The sequence below is a fragment of the Ictalurus furcatus genome, chromosome 8 (assembly GCF_023375685.1).
Source record: "Ictalurus furcatus strain D&B chromosome 8, Billie_1.0, whole genome shotgun sequence".
Taxonomy (NCBI): Eukaryota; Metazoa; Chordata; class Actinopteri; order Siluriformes; family Ictaluridae; genus Ictalurus; species Ictalurus furcatus.
Window position 1 is genome coordinate 1,368,482 of NC_071262.1, and position 16,997 is coordinate 1,385,478.

A 16,997-nucleotide genomic window follows, 5' to 3' on the forward strand; every position below is an offset into this window, starting at 1 on the left:
AGAAAAAGGGAAGGACAAGTGCAGAATGAAAGAGAGATGAGAGACAAAAGAGATGGAAAAATTAGAGTAAGAATAAAATGAGGCAGAAAAAGAGAAGAAAAGGGAGAGAGAGAGATAGAGGGAGAAACGATAGAGGTGCATAAAAGAGACTGAGGGAGGAAACGGAAAGGAAAAAAGAGAAAACGTGAAAGAAAGAAGTTCAAAAAAGACGGAAAAATAGAAGTGAAGAACGAGGTGGGTAGAGCGGAAGAACAGGGCAAGAAGAAAGAGGGAGAGAGAGAGAGAGGAAGAAAGGCAAAGGTGAAAGAGAGAGTGAGATGAAAAAAAGGAGAGAAGAGAAAATGATGAAGAAAATAGAAAGAAGAAAAAGGGTAAAGAGACTGAGAGCAAAAAGAAGTAGAGAAAAAAGAGAAAATATATAAATGCGAGCGTGTGTGTGTGTGTGAGAGAGAGAGAGAGAGAGAGAGAGATGAGGGTTTATTTATACACATGCACATATCTGTCACTACCAATTATACATAAATACACACACACACACACACATGCACACACACACATGCACACACCGACACACACGCACACACACGCGTATCAAACAGACACACATTTGTGACATACACACAGCAGATATTGAATTCTCACCCCTCTCTCTCTCTCTCTCTCTTTCTCTCTCTCTCTCGCACACACACACAGACACACACACACACACACACACACACACATTGATTGAACACTCACATCCAGGTGGGACATGATCAATATTTTTTTCTCCACCATTTTCCTCCACACACACACAGCATCACAACACCACACGTCTCTAGAGAAACAAAACTCTGCTGTTCTGTGGGGATTAAAACCTGTCTCACAGAGATAAGACGAGAGAGTGAGACAGAAAAGGACAGAATCACAAAGAACAAGAGGGAGATCAAGAGAAAAAGCGAGAGAGAAAAAAATGTAACTAAATAAAAGGAGGAAAGACCGGAGTGAGAAAGAGAAGACTGGTGAAAGAAAGACAGTAAGACAGAATAGGAAGTACAAGAGAGTGAGAGAGAGAGAGAGAGAGAGAGAGAGAGACTGATGAAGGAAAGGATAAGGTGCAGAAAAAGATGAATAAAAATAAAAGAGATAAGAGAGACAGGCACAAACAATACGAAGGAGAGACGAAAGAAACTGCAGAGAAAAGAGAGCAAAGGAAGAGCGACGAGTCGAACAAGGGCAATGATAAGATGGGGTGAGAGATAGAAAAAGAAAAGACGATAGAGGCAGAAGTGAGAAAGAGGAAAAATGAGAAAGCAGAGAGATAGAATGGAAGAGAAAGAGAGGAAGATAAGGATGGAAGGATGTGCTTTATTGATCCCTGAGGGGAAATTTGGTACGCATTTCAGAAACACTAACACGGTCTTCAAGTTGAAGCATTAATAAAAATAATACTACTACTGCTATTACTTCTACTAGTAATACTACTACTGCTATTACTTCTACTAGTAATACTACTACTGCTATTACTTCTACTAGTAATACTACTACTGCTATTACTTCTACTAGTAATAATACTACTGCTATTACTTCTACTAGTAATACTACTACTGCTATTACTTCTACTAGTAATACTACTACTGCTATTACTTCTACTAGTAATACTACTACTGCTATTACTTCTACTAGTAATAATACTACTGCTATTACTTCTACTAGTAATACTACTACTGCTATTACTTCTACTAGTAATACTACTACTGCTATTACTTCTACTAGTAATACTACTACTGCTATTACTTCTACTAGTAATACTACTACTGCTATTACTTCTACTAGTAATACTACTACTGCTATTACTTCTACTAGTAATACTACTACTGCTATTACTTCTACTAGTAATACTACTACTGCTATTACTTCTACTAGTAATACTACTACTGCTATTACTTCTACTAGTAATACTACTACTGCTATTACTTCTACTAGTAATACTACTACTGCTATTACTTCTACTAGTAATACTACTACTGCTATTACTTCTACTAGTAATACTACTACTGCTATTACTTCTACTAGTAATACTACTACTGCTATTACTTCTACTAGTAATACTACTACTGCTATTACTTCTACTAGTAATACTACTACTGCTATTACTTCTACCAGTAATACTACTACTGCTATTACTTCTACTAGTAATACTACTACTGCTATTACTTCTACTAGTAATACTACTACTGCTATTACTTCTACTAGTAATACTACTGCTATTACTTCTACTAGTAATACTACTACTGCTATTACTTCTACTAGTAATACTACTACTGCTATTACTTCTACTAGTAATACTACTACTGCTATTACTTCTACTAGTAATACTACTACTGCTATTACTTCTACTAGTAATACTACTACTGCTATTCTACTAGTAATACTACTACTGCTATTACTTCTACTAGTAATACTACTACTGCTATTACTTCTACTAGTAATACTACTACTGCTATTACTTCTACTAGTAATACTACTACTGCTATTACTTCTACTAGTAATACTACTACTGCTATTACTTCTACTAGTAATACTACTGCTATTACTTCTACTAGTAATACTACTACTGCTATTACTTCTACTAGTAATACTACTGCTATTACTTCTACTAGTAATACTACTACTGCTATTACTTCTACTAGTAATACTACTGCTATTACTTCTACTAGTAATACTACTACCGCTATTACTTCTACTAGTAATACTACTACTGCTATTACTTCTACTAGTAATACTACTGCTATTACTTCTACTAGTAATACTACTACTGCTATTACTTCTACTAGTAATACTACTGCTATTACTTCTACTAGTAATACTACTACTGCTATTACTTCTACTAGTAATACTACTGCTATTACTTCTACTAGTAATACTACTACTGCTATTACTTCTACTAGTAATACTACTACTGCTATTACTTCTACTAGTAATACTACTACTGCTATTACTTCTACTAGTAATACTACTACTGCTATTCTACTAGTAATACTACTACTGCTATTACTTCTACTAGTAATACTACTACTGCTATTACTTCTACTAGTAATACTACTACTGCTATTACTTCTACTAGTAATACTACTACTGCTATTACTTCTACTAGTAATACTACTGCTATTACTTCTACTAGTAATACTACTACTGCTATTACTTCTACTAGTAATACTACTACTGCTATTACTTCTACCAGTAATACTACTACTGCTATTACTCCTACTAGTAATACTACTACTGCTGTTACTTCTACCAGTAATACTACTACTGCTATTACTCCTACTAGTAATACTACTACTGCTATTACTTCTACTAGTAATACTACTACTGCTATTACTTCTACTAGTAATACTACTACTGCTATTACTTCTACTAGTAATACTACTACTGCTATTACTTCTACTAGTAATACTACCACTGCTATTACTTCTACTAGTAATACTACCACTGCTATTACTTCTACTAGTAATACTACCACTGCTATTACTTCTACTAGTAATACTACTACTGCTATTACTTCTACTAGTAATACTACTACTGCTATTACTTCTACTAGTAATACTACTACTGCTATTACTTCTACCAGTAATACTACTACTGCTATTACTCCTACCAGTAATACTACTACTGCTATTACTTCTACTAGTAATACTACTACTGCTATTACTTCTACTAGTAATACTACTACTGCTGTTACTTCTACTAGTAATACTACTACTGCTATTACTTCTACTAGTAATACTACTGCTATTACTTCTACTAGTAATACTACCACTGCTATTACTTCTACTAGTAATACTACCACTGCTATTACTTCTACTAGTAATACTACCACTGCTATTACTTCTACTAGTAATACTACCACTGCTATTACTTCTACTAGTAATACTACTACTGCTATTACTTCTACTAGTAATACTACTACTGCTATTACTTCTACTAGTAATACTACTACTGCTATTACTTCTACCAGTAATACTACTACTGCTATTACTCCTACTAGTAATACTACTACTGCTATTACTTCTACTAGTAATACTACTACTGCTGTTACTTCTACTAGTAATACTACTACTGCTATTACTTCTACTAGTAATACTACTGCTATTACTTCTACTAGTAATACTACCACTGCTATTACTTCTACTAGTAATACTACTACTGCTATTACTTCTACTAGTAATACTACCACTGCTATTACTTCTACTAGTAATACTACTACTGCTATTACTTCTACTAGTAATACTACTGCTATTACTTCTACTAGTAATACTACTGCTATTACTTCTACTAGTAATACTACTACTGCTATTACTTCTACTAGTAATACTACTACTGCTATTACTTCTACTAGTAATACTACTACTGCTATTACTTCTACTAGTAATACTACTACTGCTATTACTTCTACTAGTAATACTATTGCTATTACTTCTACTAGTAATACTACTACTGCTATTACTTCTACTAGTAATACTACTGCTATTACTTCTACTAGTAATACTACTACTGCTATTACTTCTACTAGTAATACTACTACTGCTATTACTTCTACTAGTAATACTACTACTGCTATTACTTCTACTAGTAATAATACTACTGCTATTACTTCTACTAGTAATACTACTACTGCTATTACTTCTACTAGTAATACTACTGCTATTACTTCTACTAGTAATACTACTGCTATTACTTCTACTAGTAATACTACTACTGCTATTACTTCTACTAGTAATACTACTACTGCTATTACTTCTACTAGTAATACTACTGCTATTACTTCTACTAGTAATACTACTACTGCTATTACTTCTACTAGTAATACTACTACTGCTATTACTTCTACTAGTAATACTACTACTGCTATTACTTCTACTAGTAATACTACTACTGCTATTACTTCTACTAGTAATACTACTGCTATTACTTCTACTAGTAATACTACTACTGCTATTACTTCTACTAGTAATACTACTACTGCTATTACTTCTACTAGTAATACTACTACTGCTATTACTTCTACTAGTAATACTACTACTGCTATTCTACTAGTAATACTACTACTGCTATTACTTCTACTAGTAATACTACTACTGCTATTACTTCTACTAGTAATACTACTACTGCTATTACTTCTACTAGTAATACTACTACTGCTATTACTTCTACTAGTAATACTACTACTGCTATTACTTCTACTAGTAATACTACTGCTATTACTTCTACTAGTAATACTACTACTGCTATTACTTCTACTAGTAATACTACTGCTATTACTTCTACTAGTAATACTACTACTGCTATTACTTCTACTAGTAATACTACTGCTATTACTTCTACTAGTAATACTACTGCTATTACTTCTACTAGTAATACTACTACTGCTATTACTTCTACTAGTAATACTACTACTGCTATTACTTCTACTAGTAATACTACTACTGCTATTACTTCTACTAGTAATACTACTACTGCTATTACTTCTACTAGTAATACTATTGCTATTACTTCTACTAGTAATACTACTACTGCTATTACTTCTACTAGTAATACTACTGCTATTACTTCTACTAGTAATACTACTACTGCTATTACTTCTACTAGTAATACTACTACTGCTATTACTTCTACTAGTAATACTACTACTGCTATTACTTCTACTAGTAATAATACTACTGCTATTACTTCTACTAGTAATACTACTACTGCTATTACTTCTACTAGTAATACTACTGCTATTACTTCTACTAGTAATACTACTGCTATTACTTCTACTAGTAATACTACTACTGCTATTACTTCTACTAGTAATACTACTACTGCTATTACTTCTACTAGTAATACTACTGCTATTACTTCTACTAGTAATACTACTACTGCTATTACTTCTACTAGTAATACTACTGCTATTACTTCTACTAGTAATACTACTACTGCTATTACTTCTACTAGTAATACTACTACTGCTATTACTTCTACCAGTAATACTACTACTGCTATTACTCCTACTAGTAATACTACTACTGCTGTTACTTCTACCAGTAATACTACTACTGCTATTACTCCTACTAGTAATACTACTACTGCTATTACTTCTACTAGTAATACTACTACTGCTATTACTTCTACTAGTAATACTACTACTGCTATTACTTCTACTAGTAATACTACTGCTATTACTTCTACTAGTAATACTACTACTGCTATTACTTCTACTACTAATACTACCACTGCTATTACTTCTACTAGTAATACTACCACTGCTATTACTTCTACTAGTAATACTACTACTGCTATTACTTCTACTAGTAATACTACTACTGCTATTACTTCTACTAGTAATACTACTACTGCTATTACTTCTACTAGTAATACTACTACTGCTATTACTTCTACCAGTAATACTACTACTGCTATTACTCCTACCAGTAATACTACTACTGCTATTACTTCTACTAGTAATACTACTACTGCTATTACTTCTACTAGTAATACTACTACTGCTGTTACTTCTACTAGTAATACTACTACTGCTATTACTTCTACTAGTAATACTACTGCTATTACTTCTACTAGTAATACTACCACTGCTATTACTTCTACTAGTAATACTACTACTGCTATTACTTCTACTAGTAATACTACCACTGCTATTACTTCTACTAGTAATACTACTACTGCTATTACTTCTACTAGTAATACTACTACTGCTATTACTTCTACTAGTAATACTACTGCTATTACTTCTACTAGTAATACTACTACTGCTATTACTTCTACTAGTAATACTACTGCTATTACTTCTACTAGTAATACTACTGCTATTACTTCTACTAGTAATACTACTACTGCTATTACTTCTACTAGTAATACTACTACTGCTATTACTTCTACTAGTAATACTACTACTGCTATTACTTCTACTAGTAATACTATTGCTATTACTTCTACTAGTAATACTACTACTGCTATTACTTCTACTAGTAATACTACTGCTATTACTTCTACTAGTAATACTACTACTGCTATTACTTCTACTAGTAATACTACTACTGCTATTACTTCTACTAGTAATACTACTACTGCTATTACTTCTACTAGTAATAATACTACTGCTATTACTTCTACTAGTAATACTACTACTGCTATTACTTCTACTAGTAATACTACTGCTATTACTTCTACTAGTAATACTACGACTGCTATTACTTCTACTAGTAATACCACTACTGCTATTATTTCTACTAGTAATACTACTACTGCTATTACTTCTACTAGTAATAATACTACTGCTATTACTTCTACTAGTAATACTACTACTGCTATTACTTCTACTAGTAATACTACTACTGCTATTACTTCTACTAGTAATACTACTACTGCTATTACTTCTACTAGTAATACTACTACTGCTATAACTTCTACTAGTAATACCACTACTGCTATTACTTCTTCTAGTAATAATACTACTGCTATTACTTCTACTAGTAATACTACTACTGCTATTACTTCTACTAGCAATACTACTACTGCTATTACTTCTACTAGTAATAATACTACTGCTATTACTTCTACTAGTAATACTACTGCTATTACTTCTACTAGTAATACTACTACTGCTATTACTTCTACTAGTAATACTACTACTGCTATTACTTCTACTAATAATACTACTACTGCTATTACTTCTACTAGTAATACTACTACTGCTATTACTTCTACTAGTAATACTACTGCTATTACTTCTACTAGTAATACTACTACTGCTATTACTTCTACTGGTAATACTACTACTGCTATTACTTCTACTAGTATTACTACTACTGCTATTACTTCTACTAGTAATAATATTGTTATTAATTCTACTAGTAATACTACTACTGCTATTACTTCTACTAGTAATACTACTACTGCTATTACTTCTACTAGTAATACTACCACTGCTATTACTTCTACTAGTAATACCACTACTGCTATTACTTCTACTAGTAATAATACTACTATGCTATTACTTCTACTAGTAATACTACTACTGCTATTACTTCTACTAGTAATACTACTACTGCTATTACTTCTACTAGTAATACTACTACTGCTATTACTTCTACTAGTAATACTACCACTGCTATTACTTCTACTAGTAATACCACTACTGCTATTACTTCTACTAGTAATAATACTACTATGCTATTACTTCTACTAGTAATACTACTACTGCTATTACTTCTACTAGTAATACTACTACTGCTATTACTTCTACTAGTAATACTACTACTGCTATTACTTCTACTAGTAATAATACTACTGCTATTACTTCTACTAGTAATACTACTACTGCTATTACTTCTACTAGTAATACTATTGTTATTAATTCTACTAGTAATACTACTACTGCTATTACTTCTACTAGTAATACTACTACTGCTATTACTTCTACTAGTAATACTACTACTGCTATTATTTCTACTAGTAATACTACTACTGCTATTACTTCTACTAGTAATACTACCACTGCTATTACTTCTACTAGTAATACTACTACTGCTATTACTTCTACTAGTAATAATACTACTATGCTATTACTTCTACTAGTAATACTACTACTGCTATTACTTCTACTAGTAATACTACTACTGCTATTACTTCTACTAGTAATACTACTACTGCTATTACTTCTACTAGTAATAATACTACTATGCTATTACTTCTACTAGTAATACTACTACTGCTATTACTTCTACTAGTAATACTACTACTGCTATTACTTCTACTAGTAATACTACTACTGCTATTACTTCTACTAGTAATACTACTACTGCTATTACTTCTACTAGTAATACTACCACTGCTATTACTTCTACTAGTAATACCACTACTGCTATTACTTCTACTAGTAATAATACTACTATGCTATTACTTCTACTAGTAATACTACTACTGCTATTACTTCTACTAGTAATACTACTACTGCTATTACTTCTACTAGTAATACTACTACTGCTATTACTTCTACTAGTAATAATACTACTATGCTATTACTTCTACTAGTAATACTACTACTGCTATTACTTCTACTAGTAATACTACTACTGCTATTACTTCTACTAGTAATACTACTACTGCTATTACTTCTACTAGTAATACTACTACTGCTATTACTTCTACTAGTAATACTACCACTGCTATTACTTCTACTAGTAATACCACTACTGCTATTACTTCTACTAGTAATAATACTACTATGCTATTACTTCTACTAGTAATACTACTACTGCTATTACTTCTACTAGTAATACTACTACTGCTATTACTTCTACTAGTAATACTACTACTGCTATTACTTCTACTAGTAATAATACTACTATGCTATTACTTCTACTAGTAATACTACTACTGCTATTACTTCTACTAGTAATAATACTACTATGCTATTACTTCTACTAGTAATACTACTACTGCTATTACTTCTACTAGTAATAATACTACTATGCTATTACTTCTACTAGTAATACCACTACTGCTATTACTTCTACTAGTAATAATACTACTATGCTATTACTTCTACTAGTAATACTACTACTGCTATTACTTCTACTAGTAATACTACTACTGCTATTACTTCTACTAGTAATAATACTACTGCTATTACTTCAACTAGTAATACTACTACTGCTATTACTTCTACTAGTAATACTACTACTGCTATTACTTCTACTAGTAATACTACTACTGCTATTACTTCTACTAGTAATACTACTGCTATTACTTCTACTAGTAATACTACTACTGCTATTACTTCTACTAGTAATACTACTACTGCTATTACTTCTACTAGTAATACTACTACTGCTATTACTTCTACTAGTAATACTACTGCTATTACTTCTACTAGTAATACTACTACCGCTATTACTTCTACTAGTAATACTACTACCGCTATTACTTCTACTAGTAATACTACTACCGCTATTACTTCTACTAGTAATACTACTACCGCTATTACTTCTACTAGTAATACTACTACCGCTATTACTTCTACTAGTAATACTACTACCGCTATTACTTCTACTAGTAATACTACTACTGCTATTACTTCTACTAGTAATACTACTGCTATTACTTCTACTAGTAATACTACTACTGCTATTACTTCTACTAGTAATACTACTGCTATTACTTCTACTAGTAATACTACTACTGCTATTACTTCTACTAGTAATACTACTACTGCTATTACTTCTACTAGTAATACTACTACTGCTATTACTTCTACTAGTAATACTACTGCTATTACTTCTACTAGTAATACTACTACTGCTATTACTTCTACTAGTAATACTACTACTGCTATTACTTCTACTAGTAATACTACTACTGCTATTACTTCTACTAGTAATACTACTACTGCTATTACTTCTACTAGTAATACTACTACTGCTATTACTTCTACTAACAGTACGACTGGTAATATTAGAATACCAATAGTGCTGTTGCTGCTGCTGCTACTACTGTTAGTAATATCATCTAGTAGTATTACTAGTAATATTAGAATACTAATACTACTGCTCTACTAATAGTAATAGTACTAGAAGATACCAAAATGGACGTTAGTGTCATTTGTGTGATTTTTGTATGAAGGCAGAAGTAGACTATACAGATTTCCACATCTGTCCAAATACCGGTTGAGTTTTCTCTCTTTTTTTGTGTAGAGAAATAGGAACAGTGGAGTGTAAATCCTCCCACACAGCCCTTCAATTTCAGTCACATAAAAAAAGGGGAGGGGGGTTTAAAAACCGACGAGAGAAAAAAGGCGGTAAAAGGCCGCTCCCCGCTGTGCACCTGCGAGCGAGTGTGCTCAGGTAATTAAGCGCTGCTTCGCTCGACCCTTCGTCAAGGCAATTACCTAAAATCATATGCTCTTAGCTGCTCTAATTACGGGCCAATCTGGCTGCACGGCGCTGACTGACAGCTCGGCTCGAGCCGCTGCGTGTTTACGACTCTGACGACAAAACCGATTACAGCGTGTAGCGTTCCACACGGTCAAAACACACACCTCAAAACAAACACGCAAATCAGGCCAGAATCTTCCTCAACACACGCTTCAGAACCACATCAGCACTTATAAATCCTGCACTAAGGTCCTTTTGCGACCTGACAGGAAACAGGAAGTGATGTTTTCTTTCGTAGTGCCTGGTTCATTATGGAACTGAAGTACCATTTTGTCCACATTGTGCTATTGAGTAGATTAGACAGACAAAGTACGTACAGAAAGATGTAGGGAAAATGAGCGAGTAGAGGAAAGCAAAAAAAAAAAGAATGAGAAAGAAAAGAAAAGAAAAAATGTCGAGAGACAAAAAGTAAGGAAGGGAGATGAGAGAAAGAGAGACGGTGAAGAGGAGAGAAAGATTCAGGCAAACAAAGACAGACAAAAGAAGAGAAAGACAGAAAAGTAAGTAAGGCAGAAAGAGAGGGACAAAAAAAGAAAGAAAAATAGCAGACGCAAATAGAGGGGGACAGAAAGAGAGAGTATGACAAAGAAATGAGAGTAAACAAGAAAGAGAACAATCGAAAGCAATACATAAGGTGAGAGAAAGAGCGACAGGGAGAGAGGAGTGAGACAGTCTTGAATAACGAGTCGTGTGTGTGTGTGTGTGTGTGTGTGTGTGTGTGTGTGTGTGTGTGTGTCTCGCTTCAGGGGAAACACATTTGAGTGCAGGTGAAGGGAATGAAATTAGTGAGAGACGAGTACGGGCCGAGAGAGACAGACACAGAGAGAGAGAGAGAGCCAGCGTGGGGTCACACACTCTGAGTGGACACTTATTAAATTAAAGACACGTGGTGTTACAGCGCACAGCATTCTGGGAAGATGTTATGTGATGTTCCAGGAAGTGTCTTTACACACAGTCGCCATAATCCCTACATCATTTAAAAATCCTGTAAATGAATAGCATTCAATATGCGCTAAGACAACCATTAGAAATAAGAATAACACTAATACTAAGACTAACACTGGTAATAATAAGAAGTAACACTACTACCACTGCTGCTACTTTTACTAGTAATACAACCGGTAATATTCATACAAATACTCCTAGTACTACTACTGCTAGTAATATTACTACTACTTCTACTACTATGGCTGGTAATATTACGACTTCTACTTCTGCTAGCAATACAATCAGTAATATTCATACAAATACTCCTACTACGATTGCTATTATCGCTAATACTAGAAGTATTAATACTACTACTACTCCGGCTAGTAATACTACTACTAGTACTGCCGCTTATTTTACTAGCAATTCAGCTAGTACTGTTAATACTAGTAACACTACTACTACCATGAGTATTACTACTACTATTATTACAACTACGGCTAGTGATGCTACTACTAATAGTACTGATACGGCTATTACTACTGCTGTTAATAATACTAATACCAGTAGTAAGAATAATACTAATAGCACAGCTACTACTGTTACTACTACTGCCACCACAAGTGTCACTCTGTGAAGGGTACTATTTTTAGCGTTAGCATTAATGCTACGTTCATGATATTCACACGAACAATTTCTGAGGTAAAAAATTGTTAGCGGTCATTGTTAAGGAAGATGTTGACCTTCCGGATGTTTCTGTCTCACTGCCATTTTGTGTTTTTATAGTCTATAAAAGACTTAACGGCGACGTTATGCTAGCTAGGTAACTTGTTAGCCTAAGCGATTAGCTTGCTAATTCTCAGCAGCTGTATTTCCCAGTTGCCTCGCAGCAGTGTTCTTGTGATATGTAAGCACTTGAACAGAATGAGATGAATTACGACTGTCGTATGTAATAGATGCGAATTAATTGAGAAACTAACCACGTGCTAATACAGTAGCGTGTTTAAACCTTAGCATGGCTAACGGCAGACCTCTTTTCCCCTTCAAACGACGGTACAAATGTGTTAAACGAGCGTAACGTTTAATTAGCCTCGTCCCGTCCGTGTTACGTACGGTCGACGCCGCCAAACCTGTCAAACGAAGCATTAAAAATGGAGACGTTTGGATTTAAAGATCCTCGAGCGTGGATTGTCACGAAAAGGTTATGATCCACTCGCTTAAAAAAAGAAAATCTTTTTTCATTGCCACATCATATTCAAGTCAACGGCACTGACGGCGTAATTGGACATTAGTCTCAATTCAGATGGTACGAGAGTCAAGCTAAACGCCCGGACGCAGACCTTTTTTTTTCTCTTTCTTTCTTTCTTTCAGCCCGTACGTTTCATTTCTCCAATTGTAGGGAATAAAAGGAGTCTATCCTGTGGTGAAGAGCGTAATTTAAGCGCTCTTAATAAAGCGCTGCTGTTCATTACCGAGCCCATTATTTTCAGGCTGGACGAGGGGGAAGAAAAAAAAAAAAGAAACGACCCGTCTCACCTCACCGTCACTTTTTTTTTCTTCCTGGAAATCTGGTGTAAATGTGTAAGTGCATGCGGAGACAGGTTCGGCTACTTAGCGACGGGGAAGAAAACCAGAGCGGAGAGCTCCGACGAACCCAGAAGCCTATTAGCACTAATATGTTTTTTTAATGGGAAAGCCGCGGTTGATCTGAACTCATTTGCTTCGTCCAGGGCCGAGCTCTGAAAGCAATCCGTCACCTCCGTGTGAGGCCGAGCCGGGCTCCTAATGAGCCTCTCGGTCCAAAAAGAGGGCCGAAAGAATTGAGCTGTCACGGCTCTCAATGGTCATGTCGGCGCGATTGTGGCCCGGTCGCTCGGTCGCTGCGTTCCCTTTGTGCGTGTTTAGCCGAGCAAGGCCTTATACAAAATGAATGGGCCGAATGTAACCTTAACTTGACGAGACGCACGCGCCTCTGACGGGGTCGGCCATGATCAAAACGTCAAAACACACGGCTTCAAAAATCACTTTGTGAGAGAAAACATGTGCACGCTTTTATTTATTTTATTTTTTTTGGGGTGTGGGGGGCGCTGAGAGAGAAAGACTGAGAAAGGACAAGAGGTGAATAAAAGAAAGTCAGACAGGAAGCAATACAGAGAACAAGTGAGACATGTAAGGAAGAGCGAGACAGAAAAACAGGGAGCAGGACAGACGGAGAGAGAGATCAATAGAAAAAGAGAGCAAGACAGAAAGTAGGGATAGAAAGTAAGAAAAAGATAAGAAGTGTACAACTGAGAGAAGGGGTGGGGGGGGGAGGTGTACGACCGAAACAAGAGACAAAAGGAGAGAGAGAGACAGAATGAAGACGTTAAATAGGAAGGAAAATAAAGAGAAAACGAGAACAAGACAGGAAAACGAGACAGATTTTTAAAAAAAATTAAAAAGAGAGAGAGAGAGAGAATGAGAGCGAAATAAAGAAAAGTAAAACAAAGATGGAGACAGAAAGGCAAACGGGGACAGAAAAATAGATTAAGACAGAAACAAAAAAAGAAGAAGAACGGTAACGTGTGGCCTCTGTGTCTGAGAGAGGGACAAAAAGACAAACAACGTGAGTCAGGAAAAAGAAATGAATAGAGAGTAAGATAAAAAAAAAGAGAGAGAGAGAGTGAGACAGAAAGAGAGGTGAGAAAGAGGGACAGAAACAGTAAAACAGAAAGGAGGAAGACGAGAGATGAAGAGACAGTGAGATAGGAAGAAGGAAAATGAGAGAGGAAATGAGAGAGAGAGAGAGAAAGGAGGAAAACGAGGGACAAAAAGAGAGTGAGACAGAATGAAGGAAAGCGAGAGACAAAAAGAGAGAGAGACAGAAAGAAGGAAAACGAGAGGTGAAAAGAGAGAGAGAAAGAAGGAAAGCAAGAGAAAAATGAGACACAAAAAGAAGGAAAACGAGAGATGAAAAGAGAGTGAGACAAACAGGGGAAGAAAAAGAGATGAAACAAGAGTGAGACAGAAAATGAAGCAGAATAAGTGCCGAAAACTACAAAGAGGAAATGAAAGAGTGAATCAGAAATAAAGGGGTGAATGAATGGTGAAGAGTTGAAAAGAGGGTAAAAACCAGTAGACACAATAAAATGAGTCTGAGAGGAAGAGAAGAAGAATGAGAAACAGAAAAAGAGATGAGGAGAGAGAAAGAAGTAAGACAGAAATAGAAAGCGAAAGATGAGAGAGTAAGACACTCGTTTATCCGGTTTGAATGTGAAGCCAAGTCAGGACTTTGAGCAGCGTAGCCATGACTCAGCAGTTTAGCTTCGGAGTACAGGGCTTGATCCCGGTTTCGTTAGCTTTCTCGCTCGACTGCGACTTTCTTAAACGAATGTAGCGACACTTCATCAAGTCTGGATGTTTTGTACGTCTGGGACTTTGTTAGCACGCCAGCATGCTTGCTAGAGGTTCGATATAAAATCCGATGAGTGCTAAAATTAGCGCGTCCTCCATTTTGAATCTGCAGAGTGAAGGCGCGCCCCTTCAGAGGTCAGCGCAGAGAAAACAAAATGCAAATTTCCTTCGTAAGATTTCACTGATGAAACGCGAGTGTGACGTTAGCGCTGATCAAAAGCCGCTGGTTTGGTTGATCTTTTAAAAACGCGCCGCGTGCAGGCCAGAGAACTAGCGCACGAGCTCTGAGACGCAGAAGCAGGAAAGGTCGGAGGGTAAGTGTGTTTTTATTGTGTTTCAGAAACCCGCAGGATGGCGTGATGGAGAGGAGAGAGAGACGGAGCGTGAGGACGAGAGAGGTTTAGAGAGGGGGGGACGGAGAAATGTGGCATTTCTTTCAGAGGAACAACATACTCATCCCTCCTCAAATATCACTATTAAAGGTCTTAGATGTGTGTGTGTGTGTGTGTGTGTGTGTGTGTGTGTGATTTCACATCTTACGTCAAGACATTTCTTCTCTCTCTCTCTCTCTCTCTCTCTCTCTCGCCCTTCCAGATGTCTCTGTTTCTTAGTAAAGAAGGCATGGCCTGTGTGTCTGTTACTTTTAAAAGAAGGCGTGGCCTAGACATCTTTCAGTTGTTAAAGAAGGCGTGGCCTATGTGTATTTCAGTTTTAGTAAAGAAGGCGTGGTCTGTATGTCTGTCAGTCACAATGAAGGAGGTGTAGCCTGTGTGTGTGCCAATCACAGTGAAGGAGGTGTGGCCTGTATCTGTAAGTGGTGGTGAAGGAGGCGTGGCCTCTTTTATACGAGGTGTGGCCTCTGTTTCAGTCTTAGTAAAAGAGGCATGGCCGTTTTAGAGGAGGCGTGGCAACAGTGTCTGTCCGTTTTAGTGAAGGAGGTGTGGCCTATGTGCCTGTCACTCTCACTGGCAGAGGCGTGGCCTGTGTACCTGTCAGTTTTAGAGAAGGAAGTGTGGCGTGTGCGTCTGTCAGTTCCACTAAAGGAGGTGTGGCCACTGTACCCATCAGTCCTGTGAAGTAGGTGTGGCCTTAATGTGCATCAGTGCCACTTTAAGAAGCTTTTCATTCCTAAGTAAGGCATCATACCTGATAAATTACCTTCCTGAGAAAGGGGGCGTGGCTTTCCTCTCCTCAAAGTTAACACATTGTCAGTTAAAAAAATACATCATGTTGTGTCACAGTGAAACAGCACTACACTCTACCACGCTGAATTATTAACCGTGTAAATATATATATATAATATATAATATATATATCAAACACCACGCTGCTGATCACGGAGGTCAGATTTAAATCTCGGATGTCGACCTGGACGCCGTGGAAGACTAGTGATTTTGTTGTTGTACATTTTCTGCTTTGACAACAAGTCACAGTCTGCCTCAGCGCTCAGGTTCCTCCTCCCCAACACACACACACACACACACACACACACACACACCCCGTTCAGCTCCTGATCGCTCACTTAATGTTCTTCATTTCAGCGCAGAGGTAAGCGCGGCTGATAAAACGGCGGCGTAATCAAGCGAATGTTTTCATGCGCCGTGTTCTTCAAGATACGAACGAGAACCTGTCTACGTACTTTCTTGTAGAATGAAATGCTTAGCGTGTATGTCTGTGCTGCAGTAGCTTTCAAATCAAAGA

General features: G+C 35.9%; 1 long non-coding RNA gene across 4 annotated transcripts in view; it reads left to right on the forward strand.

The window, feature by feature from the left end:
* The window catches only part of LOC128611467 (uncharacterized), a 24,253-nt gene extending 11,934 nt beyond the window's left edge, over window positions 1–12,319 (forward strand). For 2 of the 4 annotated variants that reach the window (XR_008386564.1, XR_008386563.1), the window contains exons 2-3: window positions 1–1,372; window positions 11,723–12,319. The exon at window positions 1–1,372 is cut by the window's left edge and continues 1,163 nt beyond it. This is a non-coding gene — a long non-coding RNA (uncharacterized LOC128611467). The remainder of the gene's footprint in view (window positions 1,373–11,722) is intronic. The other 2 variants (XR_008386565.1, XR_008386562.1) reach the window with 2 other exon arrangements.
* The last annotated feature ends 4,678 nt before the right edge of the window (window positions 12,320–16,997 follow it).